The following is an 18312-nucleotide window of genomic DNA, read 5'->3' on the forward strand; positions in this document are numbered from 1 at the left end:
AGTGGCATGATTTCAGCTCACTGCAACCTCCACCTTCTAGGTTCATGCAATTCTCCTGCCTCAGCCTCCCAAGTAGCTGGAACTACAGGCACCCGCCACCACACCCAGCTAATTATTGTATTTTTAGTAGAGATGGAGTTTCACCATGTTGCCCAGGGTGGTCTTGAACTCCTGAGCTCAGGCAATCTGCCCGACTCGGCCTCCCAAAGTGCTGGGATTATAGGCAAGAGCCACTGCGCCTGGCCAGATGCCCTCTTTAAAACTCCCAAGGCCCTCCCATTAAAATAAAACTCCTTATCCATGCTACAGGCCTCTCTATATGGCTGTCGCCCATCTTTTCAGCATCAGTTCCCACCATTACTGGTCCCCTGTTGCCTCCCCACGCTGCCACCCTCACCATGAGCTTGTCACATTGGCTTTCCGTCTGTTCTTCTACTGTGCCAGGCGTTGGGGCTTTGTCCTTAATGCCTGCCTGTAATGTTCCCTCTGCATGGATAGCTTGGCAGATCCCACCTTCAGATCGTGAATCTGTGTGCCTCTTGACCACCCTGTCTAATTTATTTAGGTCCCTTCCCCTATTTTTTTGGTTACAGCATGCCAGATTGCTTTTGTTTTTGTTTCATTTTGCCATTTTAACCATTGTGAAGGGTAACAATTCAGAGGCATTAATTACATTCACAATGTTATGCAAAAATCACCACTATCCATTTCCAAAAATTCTTATCACCCCAAACAGAAACTTTGAATCCATTAAGCAAGCATGCTGGGTTGAGTGACTGGTTTTCTTTCTCTCTTTTTGTTTCTGTTTTTGTTTTTTTAGAGACAGTCTTGCCCTGCCACACAGATTGGAGTGTAGTGGCATGATTTCGGCTCTCTGCCTCCCAGGTTCAAGCAATTCTCCTGCCTCAGCTTCCCCGGTAGCTGGGACTACAGGCACATGCAGCCACCTGCAGCTAATTTTTGGATTTTAGTAGAGATGGAGTTTCACCGTGTTGCCCAGGATGGTCTCAAACTCCTGAGCTCAGGCAGTCCACTCGCCTTGGCCTTCCAAAGTGCTAGGATTACAGGCATGAGCCACTATGCCCAGCTGGGTGGTTGGTTTTCATAGTAATGATCACAAACTGAACTTCTCTCATCGATTTAAATCAATCGATAATTTTTTTTATACAAACAAGCAATTCTCCTGCCTCAGCCTCCCAAGTAGCTGGGATTATAGGCATGTGCCACCATGCCTGGCTAATTTTTGTATTTTTTTCTAGAAACGAGGTTTCACCACGTTGGCTAGGCTGGTCTTGAACTCCTGGCCTCAAGTAATTCGCCTGCCTTGGCCTCCCAAAGTGCCAGAGTGAGGCAGGAGAATTGCTTATTTCTTTTTATCCCTCCTTCAAAAATAAACTCCATAAAGATAAGAATTTTGTCTCATTAGCCATTATCCCCAGGGCTCAGCACAGTTCTTGATAAATAACATTATCATTTGTAGTCTGCTATTTGCCAGGCACTGATCTGAGTACTTTACATCAATGAACTCACTTCATCTTCACAATAATCTGTAATAGGTTATAGGTACTCTTATTATCCCCATTTTACAAAAGAAGAAACTGAAGCAGAGAAGTTAAGAAACTGGCCCCTTGGCCAGGCACTGTGGCTTACACCTATAATCCTAGCACTTTGGGAGGCCGAGGTGGGTGGATCACCTGAGGTCAGGAGTTCAAGACCAGCCTGGCCATCATGGCAAAACCCCATCTTTTTTTAAAAAAAAAGTAAGTCAAAAAAAAAAAAAAGAAAAAAAAGAAAAAGAAAGAAACTAGCCCCAGGTCACACAGCTAGTAAACAGCAGTGCCAGAACTTACATTCAGCAGATTTGGCATCAGATGGTTGGGTAGATGGATAAAAGGTTGAACACATGGATGATTGATGGATAGAACACAAACAGACAATTTCTACTCTACCCAAATGGGCATAGAGACCTGGGCTGCATTCACCTTGGGAGCCTTTGTGGCTACCAGCCAGCCAGCCTCTCCTGATGATTTGTTAGTCTCAACACCTGATTTTTCAATCCGAAGTCCTGATGTTATTCTCCTTATTTTACTAATGAGGATGCACAGACTCAAAGAGGCCAACAGATTTGCCCAAGGTCATAAGGCTGTGCCAGGCATCTCTGACTCCAGAGTTCTTCCCACTGTATGGCATTCCAGCAACCTCAGGGGGCTCAGGCTGTACTGATTTCTTCCAGGGTTGGAGCTGGCTAAAGAAAGACCTCCCACCATTGAAGAGGAAATATATCGAAAGAGCTGAACTCAGAATCAGGACCACTGCTGCCTTGCTTCCACTTCTGATCTGATCGGCTTTGGGCAAGTCACTTCTTCTTTCCTCTTTCCTTTCCCCTCCTCCCTCCCTCCCTCCCTCCCTCCCTCTCTCTCTCTCTCTCTTTCTTTCTTTTGAGATGGAGTCTCACTGTCACCCAGGCTGGAGTGCAGTAGCACAATCTTGGCTCACTGCAACCTCTGCCTCCCTGGTTCAAACGATTCTCCTCCTGCCTCAGCCTCCAGAGTAGCTGTGATTACAGGCGCCTGCTACCATGCCCAGCTATTTTTGTATTTCTAGTAGAAACAGGATTTCACCATGTTGGTCAGGCTGGTCTTGAAATCCTGACCCCAGGTGATGCACCCACCTTGTCCTCCCAAAGTACTGCGATTACAGGTATGAGCCACCATGCCCAGCTACTTTCTCTTTCTGAGCATTAGTTTCCTCATTTGTCAAACTGGGATGAGAGCCCCTGTCCTCCACATCAGAAGGCGGCCATGGAGATCAAGGCTATTACAGAGAATGGAAGGACTTTGAGATACAAAAGTTAATGTCCTGGGCTGGGCATGGTGGCTCACAACTGTAATCCCTGCACTTTGGGAGGCCAAGGCAGGTGGATCACTTGAGGCCAGGAATTCAAGACCAGCCTGGCCAACATGGTGAAACCTTGTTTCTAGAAAAAACACAAAAATTAGCCAGGCATGGTGGCATGCACCTGTAATCCCAGCTACTTGGGAGGCCAAGGCAGGAGAATCGCTTGAACCTGGGAGGCAGAGGTTGCAGTGAGCTGAGATCACACCACTGCACTCCAGCCTGGGCAACAGAGTGAGATTCTGTCTCAAAAATAAATAAATTTTAAAAAACTTAATGTCCTGCTGGATACAGAGGAGAATATGTTATAGACGCTTATGACACGTACACAAGAAGTATGTTTTTGTATGCATAGGCACAGCAGTGAAACAACATGAGAACATACACAACCACATGTATCACGGCAAGGCTGTCTCTTCTAAATCCTGCACACTGATGACATCGAAGACTGTTGCCCAGGTTTTCTTGGGAATTCTGAGCCAGGTGAGAGAAGAGATGGGGGGCAGGGAAGGGAGGAGACATCAAAACACCAAGAGACTGCCAGACAGAAAAAACTCTTTTGCTTTGAATGATTTATGTTTTCTTTTTGAAATGGAGTCTTGCACTGTCGCTTAGGCTGGAGTACAGTGGCAAGATCTCAGCTTACTGCAACCTCCGCCTCCCGGGTTCAAGTGATTCTCCTGCCTCCCGAGTAGCTGGGATTACAGATCCCCACCACCATACCCAGCTAATTTTTTGTATTTTTAGTAGAGATGGGGTTTTACTATGTTGGCCAGGGTAGTATTGAACTCCTGACCTCGTGATTCGCCCTCCTCAGCCTCCCAAAGTGCTGGGATTACAGGCGTGAGCCACCGTGCCCAGCCTTGAATGATGTTTTCAAAAACCAGTTACTAAGACAACTCTTTCTTTCTGGGAAGTCAGGGGACACGTCTCTCCCGTCTCCCTACAACTACCACCTGGGTTGTTAATCTCCCATTTGCACTCCCAGATCCATGGCCTGCTTGAAGAAGCAGGAGGCTGGCCCATTGGACTGTCCCTTGACTGCTGGCTTCTGGTTCCATTTGGCCAATAGAAGGCACTGGCAGAGGCCGGGCATGGTGGCTCACACCTGTAATCCCAGCACTTTGGGTGGCTGAGGTGGCCGGATGACTTGGGGTCAGGAGTTTGAGATGGGCCTGGCCAACATGGTGAAACCCTGTCTCTAATAAAAATACAAAAATTAGCCAGGTGTAGTGGCACGCACCTATAGTCCCAGCTACCAGGGAGGCTGAGGCAGACCTGGGAATGGGAGGTTGCAGTGAGCCAAGATCATGCTACTGCACTCCTGCCTGGGTAGCAGAGTGAGACTCCATCTTAAAAAAAAAAAAAAAAAAAAGGCACTGGCAGGAAGTCAGAAGGCAGAAGGAGAGAGATCCTGGGTATACCTTTCCCAGTTTCTCTCCCTGTGGTCCTGGTGGTGGCTGAGCCCCTCTGTGACAGCTCCCTGCCCACCCTTACCCATCACAGAACTCAGGTAACACCACCACCTCCTGCTCATTCAGGCTAAGAGCTGGTAACATCTGCTGTCACTGTGAGTTTGTAGGTGCCTCAGCATCCCCTGTGGGTTCCCCTCACCCTGCTCACACCTTTATTAACATCTCCTCAGAGGAAGCATCTGAGTGGAATTCTGTTTCCTGTCAGAATCTGACTGATCCATCACCTGATGCTCATTGAAGATGAGGGGAGCCTGGGAAGAGACAGAAGAGACTAGGAAGTCAAGGAAGGCAAGGGAACCATAAGCAAGCCCCTAACCTCTTTGTGCCTCAGTTTCTTCATCTGTAAAGTCATGATGATAATCTTGCCGACCTCACAGGTTTACTGTGAAAATGGAATCAGATCATGCCTGTAAAACACTAAACACGTACCAAAATATTAGAAATATTTGCTCCAGAAATATTAGCTATTCTCCAATTAAGTCCAAAGACTGAAATGTTAACAATAGCATTCCCTTAGAGAAGGAAATAGAGGCCTTTTTCTCTGTATTTTTCAATTTTCTACTACGAACATGTATTACTTTGGGAGTCAGAAAGGAAAAAAGAATTACAGCCAAAAAAAAAAAAAAAACAAAAAAACCCAGAACGGGTGCCTATTAGGACTTATTCTTTCTCTCACTTGCTAGAGATGATGTGACTTCCCAAGGGGATTTCTGCAGTAGGGCACACTCCCTTCCCTGAGCGATAGCGCCTGCATGGACATGAATGAAAGGAGGGGAAGGTACAGGCTGAGAGAGCCGCCTCTGAGGCCTCAGGCCACCTTCACAGCCAGGACTGAAGGATCAAAGAGGGAGCTGGGTCTGTGGTCATGCTGTCTGGTGCTCAGGTTTGTACATGGCAGTGGGGAGACGGCAATTTGTCAGAGGCTTGCGGTACCCACGGACACCACTTCAAATTAAACCAAACAACATGAGAGGCCACCCATCAGCCTTGGCTTCTTGCCCAAAAGCTTCACGGGCTACCGGGGAGCTTCAGGCTGATGTGCAGTGGTGGACTGGGGACCATGTGACAGCACAGAACTGCAGAGTGATACCATCAAAAAGGAGAAATGTGTCCCACCTGGCCTATGCTGATGATGGTACAGGAGGCAGACTGAGACCTCCCGCTAGCAGGGTATCCTCTGAGAGCCACACAACGTGCTGGGGCGTCTTTGGGGCTTTATCTCATTTGAACTGGATGAGGGCCGCACAGAGTAGGTAGGCTTATTTCCCAGGTGGCTTAGCAGCCAAGACCATGTGGCAAGTCAGTTCCAAGGAGAACCAGGACTAGGACTCAGGTGGGCTGGCTCACATCCAGTGCTCTCCCCGCTCAGTGCTGCTACATCCCACGACCTCCAACTTGCTGCATACCATGTAACCAAAGCTACTGTTGCTCTGGATGTAGAAATAATAACAGCAGTATCAGTCCCTCCCACGTGCAGGGCACTCTACAATTTAAAGGATCTTTTTATCATCATCATTTTGCTTGGACCTCACCAATTAGCTATTGTTGACAGTGGGCAAGAAATAGCAGTTACGGACATGGGCTTATGAGTCAGGGCTGGAATCCTGATGCCACAGCCTTGGTGACCTTGGCCAGGTTACTTAACCTCTATGGAGAAGAATATCCCCTGCACCTCTCCCAAGGTGTATAGTGAGAATTAAAGGAGATAGGCAGGGTGTGGTGGCTCATGCCTGTAATCCCAGCACTTTGGAAGGCTGAGGTGCAAGGATTGCTTGAGCTCAGGAGTTTGAGACCAGTCTGGACAGCAGAGTGAGACGCTGTCTTTACTCTGTGCCCCCTCAATATTAGTTGGGCATGGTGGGGTGCACCTGTAGTCCCAGCTATTCATGAGGCTAAGGCAGGAGGATCACTAGACCCTGGGAGTTTGAGGTCACAGTGAGCTGTGACTATGCCACTGTACTCAAGCCTGGGTGACAGAGTGAGAGCCTATCATTCTTTTTTTTTTTTTTTTTGAGATGGAATTTCAGTCTTGCTACCCAGGCTGGGATGCAATGGCGCAATCTCAGCTCACTGCAAGCTCTACCTTCCAGATTCAAGTGATTCTTCTGCCTCAGCCTGTTCAGTAGCTGGCATTACAGGCATTCATCACCATGCCCAGCTAATTTTTTGTATTTTTAGTAGAGATGGGGTTTTTCCTGGTTGGTCAGGCTGGTCTCAAACTCCCAATCTCATGTGATCCACCTGCCTTGGCCTCCCAAAGTGCTAGGATTATAGGCGTGAGCCACTGCACCCAGCCAAGAGCCTGTTTTTAAAAAAAACAAGAATAATAGCTGGGCTCGGTGGCTTACGCCTGTAATCCCAGCACTTTGGGAGGCCAAGGCAGGCAGATTACCTGAGGTCAGGAGTTTGAGACCAGCCTGGCGAACACAATAAAATCTTGTCTCTACTAAAAATACAAAAATTAGCCAGGCATGGTGGTGTGTGCCTGTAATCCCAGCTACTCAGGAGGCCAAGGCAGGAAAATTGCTTGAATCCTGGAGGCAGAGGTTGTGGTAAACTGAGATCATACCACTGCACTCCAGCCTGGGTGACAAAGCAAGACTCCATCTCAAAAAAAAATCCAATAATATAAAAGAGAAAACCAGGTAATGTGCACGAAGCTTGCTCTAGCACAGTATTTAACATATAATAGTCAGTGGTAGCAATGGCTCTGATCACTACCAGACAGATGGACAAACTGAGGTGCAAAAAAGGTAAAAAGCTTGTCCAATGACACTCTGGGTGTGGACAGCAGCACAGCCGAAGCAGCAGTTTACAGCATCCTAAGAGAATTTGAAAATTTCCTAGGAGAGCTGTATACTGGGTGGGTGAAAGAAAGGGTCTCCCTGGGACATCACCACCTTTTGAGGGTGACAGAGAGAGGACTCCTCCAAGACCGGTCCCCTCAGGCTCCAGTGAGGAGAGGAGGGAACGGGAGAAGGAGAAGCAGCAGACCTTTGAGGGCAACTCTCACGGTCTCATGGTTTCTGACTCTTTCTCTCACTTGATTTTCATTAATTGTCTAAACGCTGTACGAGTTCATTGTCAGCGCTACTTAGAATACCGTAAAATTGGGAACAACGTCAAATGTCAATCCACAGGGGGCTGGCCAAATTAGCTAGGGTTTATCCATGAAAAAAACGAATTATAACAGTATTACATACCTACTGCAAAAATTTATGGTAGATTTTATATCTACTGACATGAAAAGATGTCAATGTGAAAAATGCAAGTTGTAAAACAATAATGCAATGTATGATCTCATTCTGGTTTGTATGTTTATGCTGGTATAGAAAAGATCCTGGAAGAATATACACTGTGCTGTTATTAGCTAAAACTGGACAGTAAGATTTGCTTGGGGATCTAAGGGGAGAATATACTTTTTTTCTGTGATGGAGTCTCACTCTGTCGCCCAGGCTGGCGTGCGATGGTGTGATCTTGGTTCACCACACTGCAATCTCTGCCTCCCCAGTTCAAGCAATTCTCTTGCCCCAGCCTCCTGAGTAGCTGGGATTACAGGCACCTGCCACCACATTCGCCTAATTTTTTGTATTTTTAATCGAGATGGAGTTTCACCATGTTGGTCAGGCTGGTCTTAAACTCCTGACCTCAGGTGATCCACCCGCTTTGGCCTCCCAAAGTGCTGGGATTACAGGTGTGAGCCACTGTGCCCAGACTACACTTCTGAATTATTAGGATTTTTCACAAATTTCTTTTGTAGTAAAAATTAAAGAAAAAATAAATACAACAGTAAAGAAAGATTTGTTTTTCTGTTTTATTTACTTCCCATATGCTTGCTGTTACTCAATTTTCTGCCTGTTTTCTTCCAATCTGTATCTATGTTAATACCTAATTGTATACCACTTTAATATGAATACTCATCATTTTATGGGTCTTTTTTCCCATTAAACATTAATTGTAGCCGGGCGCAGTGGCTCATGCCTGTAATCCCAGCACCTTGAGAGGCTGAGGCGGGCAGATCACCTCAAGTCAGGAATTCAAGACTAGCCTGACCAAAATGAAGAAACCCCGTCTCTACGAAAAAATGAAAAATTAGCCAGGTGTGGTGGTGCATGCCTATAATCCCAGCTATTTGGAAGGGTGAGGCAGAAGAATAGCTTGAACCCGGAAGGCAGAGGTTGCAATGAGCTGAGATCATGCCATTGTACTCCAGCCTACGCAACAAGAGCGAAACTCTGCCTCCAAAAAAAAAAAAAAAAGGCGGTGGGGGGGAGCAACAAGAGCGAAACTCTGTCTCAAAAAAAAAATTAATTGTATCAGACAGTTAATGACATTACATATGACATTATCATCTCTGCTAACATTCATGGATACTTTACTATGTGCCAGTTACCATACCAAGATTTTTACATGACTTAACTTATTTACTCTTGATGACAACCCTAAAAGCAGGTACTTGGACTATCCATATTACAGATGGGTAAATTGAGGCTTAGAAAGATTAATTCACTTGCCAATGCCACAGCTAGTAAAAACAGAAACAAGACCTATGCCCTGTTCTATGCAAGTCCCAAGTCCTCACTGGAAACCTCTCTGTCCTACTCCCCTGGAAAATAGTGAGTGGTGAGTGAGAAGAATGTGGCAAGTAGCAAATAGCAAGAATATGGCAGGTACTGTGTCTTACAACTTGTGTGAACTTAATCAAGTCACTTCCCCTCTTGATGAGTTCACTCATTCTTTCCTCGGAAAAGCATTTGCAAACCACTGAGCAACATGCTGTGACTAAACAATGAATAAAATGTGAACTCTGCCTTCAAGGAGACTGGAGTCTAGCTTCATTCTCTTCACACACAGGGATACAACCCCGGCCCCACCTCTGTCAAAAGGCAGTCATAAGCACGAAATGAATCAAGGATGCAAAAGAGCTTTACAATTGCACAGCTCCATCCACTGCAAACAGTTTTTCTCTGGCTGTTCACCACTGCATATTATTTAATCCAGTGGATGTTCCAAAGCATTCTCCATCCTCTTCCTATTGTTGGACACTTAGTCCCAATTTGCTGCTATTATAGAGGAAGCTCTGATGGGAATTTATTCAAAAGAAATAATTCAAAAGAAAAACAGGCCAGATGCGCAAAAAAAGATGCTGCCCAATCTTCCAGATGACTGAAGGGAGACCAGCTCTTCTTCTCACACTCACCAGGCCTCAGAAGGAATTCCTGACCCTGTGGCCTTACCCACTCCAAGCTCCTCCTTCTCCAAACTGGCCACCCGCTACTGGAGAGACACCTTAGTGAGTGCCAATCTTGCTCCCTCCCCAGCCCTCCAGGTCCCCACAGTTAAGGTTTCTCCCTGTAAGGTCACAGTCCATCCTCTCCTGTACAAAGGGACCTCCCCAAAACACAGTACTGACATGCTCCTCAGCAGACCAAAATCCTGCAAAGGTTCCTAGAGCCTCCAGGCTCAAGTCAAGTTGAAACACCTTGGCTTGACATTTAAGACAGACAGAACGAGGAGAGAAGTCATGTTTACTGAGTTCCTGCAATGTGTTAGCATTACACTTAGGTGCTTTATGTAACAACCACGACGTGGTCCCTATGAGACAGGCATGTTTATCTACATTTTACAAATGAGGAAACTGAGGCGCAGGCCAGCTGAGTGACGTGCTCAAGGTCACATGGCTAGTACAAGGCAGTACTGTGACTAGAGCCTATGTTTGGTGGATTCCAGAGCATCATCAAAAACCCAAATACAAGCTGACTTTCTGAGTCACCTCCCAGCTCACACCCTGCCACACACACTATCTGTTCCGTGCACACCAGCCTACCCACTCTTCTTCAGAGGCATTCCTATTTCCTTCCCCTCTGACCTGGGGAAGTGAGTGCCCTTCCCCCTTCAACCATTGAAATCCGACTTGGCCTTCAGTGCCCAGCTCAAAGGCCCCCCTCTTCTTGAAGACTTCCCTGAGCACCAAAATAGGAATCCATGCTGAGCATATGCAATGGCACATTCTTTACTTTCAATGTGTCATGTCTGCATCTCTCCCAGCTAGACCAGGAGGCCTTTGAGGAGAGGGATACATCTAACTCAGTGACTACTTCAGCTTGAAGAAAACGGAGTATGGCCTCTGAGAAACTACAGGCATGGCCCCCAGGAACATGGCTGTAACCCGCACTGCCTAGGTTTGAATCCTGATGCCCCAACAACCAAGCTGTTTGACCTTGAACAACTGTCTAAGCTGCAGCTCCCTCAATCTGTAAAATGGGAATAATAATAACTCCTATACCTCATCTGCACCTCATAGGGCTTTGTGAAGAACATATGAGTTCTACAAGGAAGCCCTTAAAACTGGGCTTGGCATATAATAAATGCTCAATAAATGTTAGCTGTTACTATTCTGATCCACAAGCCTCCAGCCCACAAAGCAAGCAGTGCCAGCCTGTTCCACCCACACCCATCCACCCAGGCTCAGCTCCCTGCCCACAGGGCCTCCTTAGCCCAGTCCCTACTGGGGTCTTGGGATGTGTCCAGGGCCAGCCCATATTCCCTAAAAGCCAATGGGGGCAGAGAGTCTGGTGCTTCCCCACTTCTGGGGGATCCTGGCCAGGAAGCAGAAGGCCAAGGCTGATCCTTCCCTGAGAGCTCCTAGTCAGTACTGATCTGCCCCTATCCCTCAGGACCATAGTAATATTCAGCCCACAAAGCCACCCTTGCCTCGCCAGACACACACACACACCTCTCCACCTGGACCGGCCTTGGCCTACCAAGGAATTGCCTGGTTCTGCTGGACACCAGGCTGGTACTTCCAGACACTGCCCCCAGTAAATGTCATGGTAGAAAGAAGGACTCTGGACTCAGACTGCCCCACACGTGCCAGCTGTGTAACTTTAGGCAGGTGATATAACCTCTCTGAGCCTCAGTTTCTCCTCTGTAAAAAGTAGATAATTAATCATACCTATCTGATAGGGATCCTGTGAAATGACTCAAAGCACTTCTTGAAGTACATGGTTTACAGTAAGTGTTCAATAAATGCCGTCGCTTTGATTGTGCAATCATTGGTACTACTCTCCAGGCATTCTTCCCCCACCCTACCACCGGCTTTTTTTTTTTTCTGTTTTTTGAGACAGAGTCTTGCTCTGTCACCCAGGCTGGAGTGCAGTTGTGCGATCTCGGCTCACTGCATCCTCTACCTCCCAAGTTCAAGCAATTCTCCTGCTTCAGCCTCCCGAGTAGCTGAGACTACAGGTGCACACCACCACGCCCAGCTAATTTTTGTATTTTTAGTAGAGACAGGGTTTCACCATGTTGGCCAGGATAGTCCCGATCTCTTGACCTTGTGATCCACATGCCTTGGCTTCCCAAAGTGCGGGGATTACAGGCAAGCACCACTGCACTCAGCCGAGGTGACTATCCCCTTTTAACAAATGGGACAGGGAAGCCCAGAAAGGGGCCCTTAGAGAAGTCTGGGCTGCTGCTAAAAGCACTTCCCACAGCAGCCTGAAGTCAGAAAAACCCTCTCTGTTGCCCCCTGGAGGCTCAGGCCAGAACATCCCTGGGTACCTGCCATCCTCTCAGCTCTTTGCACTTCCAAGAGGGCCCAGGGCCACTGGCGGCCCTTTCTCTCAGCCCTGGCCTCTCCTGCTCATCTATTGAGGGTAAGGGCTGGAGGCTAACATAAGGCCCTTCCTAAGGGGTCAGGTAGCCTCAGGCGCCAGGTTACAATGCCTAGCCCCCGGCAGAGTCTTGTCTATGGCACAGCCACCGCAGCAGGGAAGCCAGCATCTGGGCTGCAAGAGCCCCAGAGCAAGAGGTAGAAGACCTGGGTACATTAGTGCTGACTCTCCCACTCAGCTGCTTTGTGACCTTGGTCAAGTCACTCTTCCTCTCTAGGCCCCATTCGACCTTTCAATATCGGCTAAGTGAGGACTACCTGACCAAGCATTGTTTTCATGCAGGGTTCTATAGAAGAAGCTCTTCAAGGAGCTCACAAGGCTGAGCCCAGGGGGACTGTCACATAGCCCAGGAAGGCTTTTAATAGGAACAATGCCCTCTGCACTGATCTCTTCCAGGACCGGCTTGAGGTGTCCCTGAAATCCCAGGGACCGTGCTCTGTATGCCACAAATACTGTGCCTAGGCTGCCAGGCAGGCATGACCTCAGGCTGGCCAGGAGAAGCCAGCTCCATCCCTGCACAGAGCTGGCAGAGCCTCCCTGGGCCACGGTGGCTCATAGAGGAGGCTGGCATAGGCTGCCTCTGCTGCAGGCTCCATCTGGAGGAATGGGTAGGCAGACAGGCACACAGCTGCCTCTATTCTCCACACCCTTGCCCAGGACAGGAGGCACTGAGTCTTCCAGGAGCTGTGGAGGGTACCATCCAGGCCCCAGATCCCGACCTGGCCCAACTGCTCCTGATTCTGGAAGGCTCCTAATGCTGGGGGTGGGGGCACGGGGGTGGGAATGGAGCCAAGCCTCTGGACCCTGCACAGCCCTGGAGAGGTCCTAAATCTGGCCGTCTCACATTCCCACCTTTGGGTGCAGAGGAGGTGCTATGCGGATCCAGAAGTGAATGTGGGAACACGTGGTGCTCTCTCCCCCACCAATGCAGCCTCAGAGCTCTGACGGAAAAGCAACGACTATGGCTGGCAGCTGAGGGAGACACCAGCATCCCCAGAACTCCCTCTTGGTCCTTGTCTGGCCTTCAAGGTCCCCATGGACCACTCTGAGCCATATAGGTCTGCTGGTCCATGGCCTCTGCACCCAGTAAGTATCCCAGTGACTGTAGACATTGCCCCCCACCATGCCTATCCCTGAGACCCCAGCCTCTTGGGCCCTTGGACCTCCCCAAGTGTGAAGGTGCCAGACGCAAGTGGGACACACAAGCCCTCTCCCTTTGATTAGGGGACAGTCACTGGCCAGGACAATGCCAGGCCAGAGCCGCAGAAGTCCTAGAGCTAAGATCCCTGCTAGCAGCTCTGAGGGACTTGGAAGAGAGATGGGAGGCAAGGCAAGCCTACAGCGGGGAAGGGTCCCTAACCAGATAGTGAGGACAGATGAGGGCAAGAGCTCGCCAGCATCCCAGGCTCCAGCCAAGAGCTCCTTCTGCAACATCTGAAGCCAGAGAAATCCAGAGAGCCCTTGGCCTCTGGAGGCGGTAGCAGGAGTGCTCTCCGAGAAGAGAGTGGGCCAGCCGGTGGGAGCCCAGCACCCACGCACCGCTCCTCCTACAGCAAGACCAGCCCCCCCCCCCCAGCCTCCCGATCCTCTCTCCAGGCCTTGGGGGAGGCTGCCGGCCAGGAGGTGGGGAGGAACTGAGAGACCCTCCCCCACACTGGCCAGGGGACCAACAGCCAGAAAACTCAGTTCCCGGTCTCACCCCCATTCCTCCCAGGGCTGGAGGCCGGGCCTAGATGTTGCAAGCCCCCGGCCCCCAGAGCCACCTGATCCCCCCCACGTGCCTACCTGGGCCCAGGGGTCCCCATCTCGGGTAGGTTGGGCGAGGGGCGGCCCCCTCGGCTCCTCTGGCCGGCAGGCCGCGGGGCGGGGCGGCGCGGGGTCGCGACGGGCTCTGCGGAGCAGCCTGTTCCACGACACCCCCGCCCGCTGATAGATGCTGACTGCAGCGGCGGTGGTGGCGGCGGCGGCGGCGGCGACTCGGCGTGCGCCGGGGGCTGGGCACGGTGCCCACAGCCCCGGGCCTGGCGCCCGACGTGCGGCCAGCCCCCGCTCCGGCCTCGGAGCCCAGCCCAGGGGCGGCCGCTGCTCGCGCCTGCCTCCCAGCTCGCGGCGGCCCAGCCCCTGCCTCCGCCTCCTCTCTGCCCGTCTCCTCTCTCCCCCGCCCACTCTCTCAGGCTCCCAGGCCACCTCCTCCGGGTCCCTGACACACAGGCAGTTCCCAGACCACTGCGGGACTGTGCCGCAGGAGGCCCCTCGAGTGCCCCGGCTGCCCCCGCCCTGGTCCCAGACAGCCCCGGGCCTCCTCGCTCTCGCTGCCAAGTCTCTTGGGGGGCTCAGCAGCGAGAGAGGGAGGGGGAGGAGAGAAGAAGGGGGATGGATCCTTGTCAGAAGGGGTGACTCAGCCTCAGTGGGCCTCCCATCCCACCGGAGCCGGATCCCCTCACCACCCCTGCAGCGCAGCGCAGGGCAGAACCCACCTGGGACTCGGCGTCCTTCCCCACCGGGAGGAGGTATTCCAACTGTCTCCTGGGAATCCTCTGTGCCTCTGAGTGTGTCTAGAGGGTGTCTGTGTATACATTTGTCCACATGTGCCTTGGTGACAATGACAGTAAGTTTAACAGTAAGTCCGGGGACCTACTGGGGACGGGGCCTGTGTACAGGCGGGCTTGCTGTATGTGTGAGCACAGGCTGAGTGCACACCAGAGCTCCAGGAAGGGGCAGGCGTGGCCAAGCGGCCTGTGGCACAGATCATGGCTCAAAACCTAGCTAAGCTCTGCTCCTCCCCTCCAGGAGCACTGTTACAGGCTCAAAAACCAGTTCAGCCACTGTGGCACCTCCACCTCACACAATCCAAAGGTGGAGACCTCAAGCCGCAGAGGATTCTGGGAGGCAGAGGGCCTGGGTTCCAGTCCAGCTCTGCCACTGGCTCAGCAAGTACCCTTGGGCAAGTTGCTCCCATGCTGTGGGCCTCATTTGCAGATGAAGACAGGGCTGGACATTCCCATCTCTAGGGTCCCTAATTCATGGGGAAGGCATGGAGAGAATGGCGGATAACCGCAGCATGGTCTCCAAAGATTTCTGTCCATGGGTCCACTGCAACCCATATGACCACGACCCCCCAGTCACTACCCCCACCCCCAGGCATTCACAACTATTCATTCATTCTCCATATCACTCCTGAGCACCTACCATGTGCAGGCCATAGTTCTCCTTACTACAGAATTCACTGCCCTGGGAAGCACAGAGGCCCCTAGGTGGGAAGCAGCCCCGATTGAGCTGAACCCTCCATCCTTCCCTGCTGCGATTCCCTCAGTATCAGCCTCACCAGTGGGCTCTCCATCTCTGTGTGTCACACACCACAGGGCCAGGCACCTCCCTCCCCCAACTCCTCCCTCCCAGTGTGCAGCTCCATCATGGTGATCTTCTACCCTGGGTCCTCATATGCACTCTAGGCCCTCCAGAGAATGAGGCTAGGCTCTCTTCCCAGCACCCTTTAGAGAACTCAAGATACAACTGTGCCCCTTTGTGTCATGCCCAAAGCAAACCTTCTCTTCTCCAAGTTAAACCTCCTTCATCAGGTGTCTCGAGACACAGCTTCTGCTGTCGTCACTCCCCCTGCTCACCAGGCTCAGGAGTGGATGAAAAGCAGAGAGCAGAATGAAGCCAGCTCCTCCCAGTCCCAGAGAACATGCTTACCCTCCAGACAGAAGGTGGGAAGACAGACAAATCTGCCCAGGCTGACTGACAGAAGGACCAGTGTCCTCCTTGGCAACCTTCTGTACAAATCCTGCCCTTTGCCTTTGGACTTTTCATCCCCCAGTCTTTCATATTCACTTTTTCCCAGGAGCTCCCCAGGGAGTCTCACGCAGGCCCCCCGGGGCTGTGGCCTTGGGCAAGTCACTTTGCCACACAAGGTGCTCTGTTTGAGTTTAGCTCACCACACATGTATTTAAAGAAATGAGTGAAAGGACCAGTAAAACTCAGGAGTTACACCAGATGAATTTATTGTTTCAGAGGCACAGCTGCTAAGAGATTCTTGACTGCCTGCCTTCAAATATTTTGATTCCAAATAGACTCAGTCTCCCCTGCTGGCTGAGCCTTCCCAGTCACGGGCTCCTGTGGGCAGGAGACTCTGGGTTGCATGGCCAAGGCCCTCTCTGATCCTCTTAGTTCAACTCTCCTTCCCTGGCCCTCTCCCTTTCCTTCCTTCCTCCAGGCTGAAGCCCTCCCCTGGGGCAGGGCCACGTTCCCACCCTTCTCAACCAGATGGAGCCTCTCACTTTCCCAGGAGAATCCAGGCTACACTCCAAAGACCAAGGCAGGAAGTTCCCAGACATCATTCTGCATTTATACCCAAAAGGCTAAATTCACGTCAGGTCAATGAGCCCACACAGAAAATGAGGCTGCTATTTTCATTATTTCAATGATTATTATTCTTCTTCTAACATTTCTATTAGCACTTTCCAGTTTGCAAAGTACTTTTGTTTGTCATCTGCACAGCATCTTGTGTGATAATATCATCTCTCATCTTATAAATAGGCAGGCTGAGGCTCAGAGTGGGAGTGACTGTCCAAGGTTACCCTTGCACAGTAACGCTGGTTCCCTGGACTAGATACTTTCCGCTTTACCCTACAGTAACCCTTTCCAGAAAAATCAAGCTGGAGGAAGCAGGAGAGACACTTAAGATCACATGGCCCCTATCAGTTACAAATTACTACTGTAGTTACTTGACTGTTTTCATTCCCCTGGCAAGGAAACTGAGGCACAGGGACAAGACTCAACCCAGGACCAAGTCTCATAAAGAAAGAAAGAGGAGCCCATCCAACAAATGGCAGGTTATTTGACATCTCTGAGCCTCAATTTTCTCACCTATAAAATGGGAGAATCCCTGCCCTGTGTCTGTCACTGGACTGCTATAATGGGAAATCAGCAGATACTGGTAGAAGAGAAGGGACAGGACCCTCCATCCCCTCTCTGCTCTAAGAGGCAGGAGAATTCTTTCCTCTTAAATTTTAACTGCAGGGAGCTGAATTGTGCAAAAGTCCAGGATACAGGAAAGCCAGAAGGACGGAAGTGATTCGCTCCACTGGCTGGGAAAGCAAGGGACACAGAGTCAGCCACAGCCCCCAAGGTCACTGCGGGGCAGAGACTCAACCAAACACATCAGTCAGGGCCCCTCCTATCTCCCTTTTATCTTTCCAAGGAGAAAACCAAGGCCCTCAGCAAAGCAGTGACTTGCCAAGGTCACCTACAGGTAGTCAGTGGTCTCCTGACTCCCAGCCACAAGGGCCCTTGACTCCCGGGCAAGCAGGGTGGGGTGGGGAGCACTCCTGACTCAAGGACTTAATCTTTCATTCAGCAAGCAGTAACGCTCACACCAAGCCAGGCCCTGGACACTGGGGAAGGCAGGAGGAATTGAATACAGTCTCTGCCCTTGAATTCGCAATCAATCCAGTGGAGGTACATACCCCTGCACATCAGAGGGTACTAGAAAATTAATCACCACCATTTTCTGAGTACTTCCTCTGTTCCTGCCACTAGACACACATTCGTTTAATTCTCTGGCATTGAAATTATTAATCCCGGCCGGGCGCGGTGGCTGAAGCCTGTAATCCCAGCACTTTGGGAGGCCGAGGCGGGTGGATCACGAGGTCAAGAGATCGAGACCATCCTGGTCAACATGGTGAAACCCCGTCTCTACTAAAAATACAAAACATTAGCTGGGCATGGTGGCACATGCCTGTAATCCCAGCTACTCAGGAGGTTGAGGCAGGAGAATTGCCTGAGCCCAGGAGGCGGAGGTTGCGGTGAGTCGAGGTCGCGCCATTGCACTCCAGCCTGGGTAACAAGAGTGAAACTCCGTCTCAAAAAAAAAAAAAGAAATTATTAATCCCTTTCACAGCTGAAGTAACTGAGGCTCAGAAAGGTTAGCGACTTCCCAAAGTTCATCTAGCTAATAAATGGCAGGGCCAGAATATGACTGCCAGATCTGTCTGGTGCCAAACTTTGAGCTTCAACCTTTATAAACTCCCTGTCTTTAGGGCTGTGCTAACCAATATGGTAGCTACTAGCCCCATGTGGCTATGGAGGACTTGAAATGTGGCTTGTGCAGATCAAAATGTGCTATAAATGTAAAAGCCAGATTTTGAAGATTTCATACCAAAAAGAAAAGGTAATATATCTCATTAATAATTTTTATACCAAAATGACATTATGACTGGTCATGGTGGCTCACGCCTGTAATCCCAGCACTTTGGGAGGCCAAGAGG

The 18312-nt window shown here is 50.2% G+C and overlaps 1 protein-coding gene across 23 annotated transcripts in view; it reads right to left on the reverse strand.

Moving 5' to 3' along the window:
- Positions 1 to 18312, reverse strand: part of EPB41L1 (erythrocyte membrane protein band 4.1 like 1) — a 145314-nt gene that overhangs the window by 66277 nt on the left and 60725 nt on the right. For 20 of the 23 annotated variants that reach the window (XM_032295075.1, XM_032295073.1, XM_032295059.1 and 17 more), the window contains exon 1: positions 13829 to 13908. The exons of 2 other annotated variants lie outside the window; for them this stretch is intronic. The gene's annotated coding sequence lies outside the window, so the exon portion shown is untranslated. Of the gene's footprint in view, positions 1 to 13828; positions 13980 to 18312 lie in introns of those variants that run through there. One more of the 23 variants, XM_032295069.1, reaches the window with a different exon arrangement.

This window comes from Sapajus apella, unplaced genomic scaffold (assembly GCF_009761245.1).
Source record: "Sapajus apella isolate SASKATOON/1434 unplaced genomic scaffold, GSC_monkey_1.0 scaffold33, whole genome shotgun sequence".
NCBI lineage: Eukaryota > Metazoa > Chordata > Mammalia > Primates > Cebidae > Sapajus > Sapajus apella.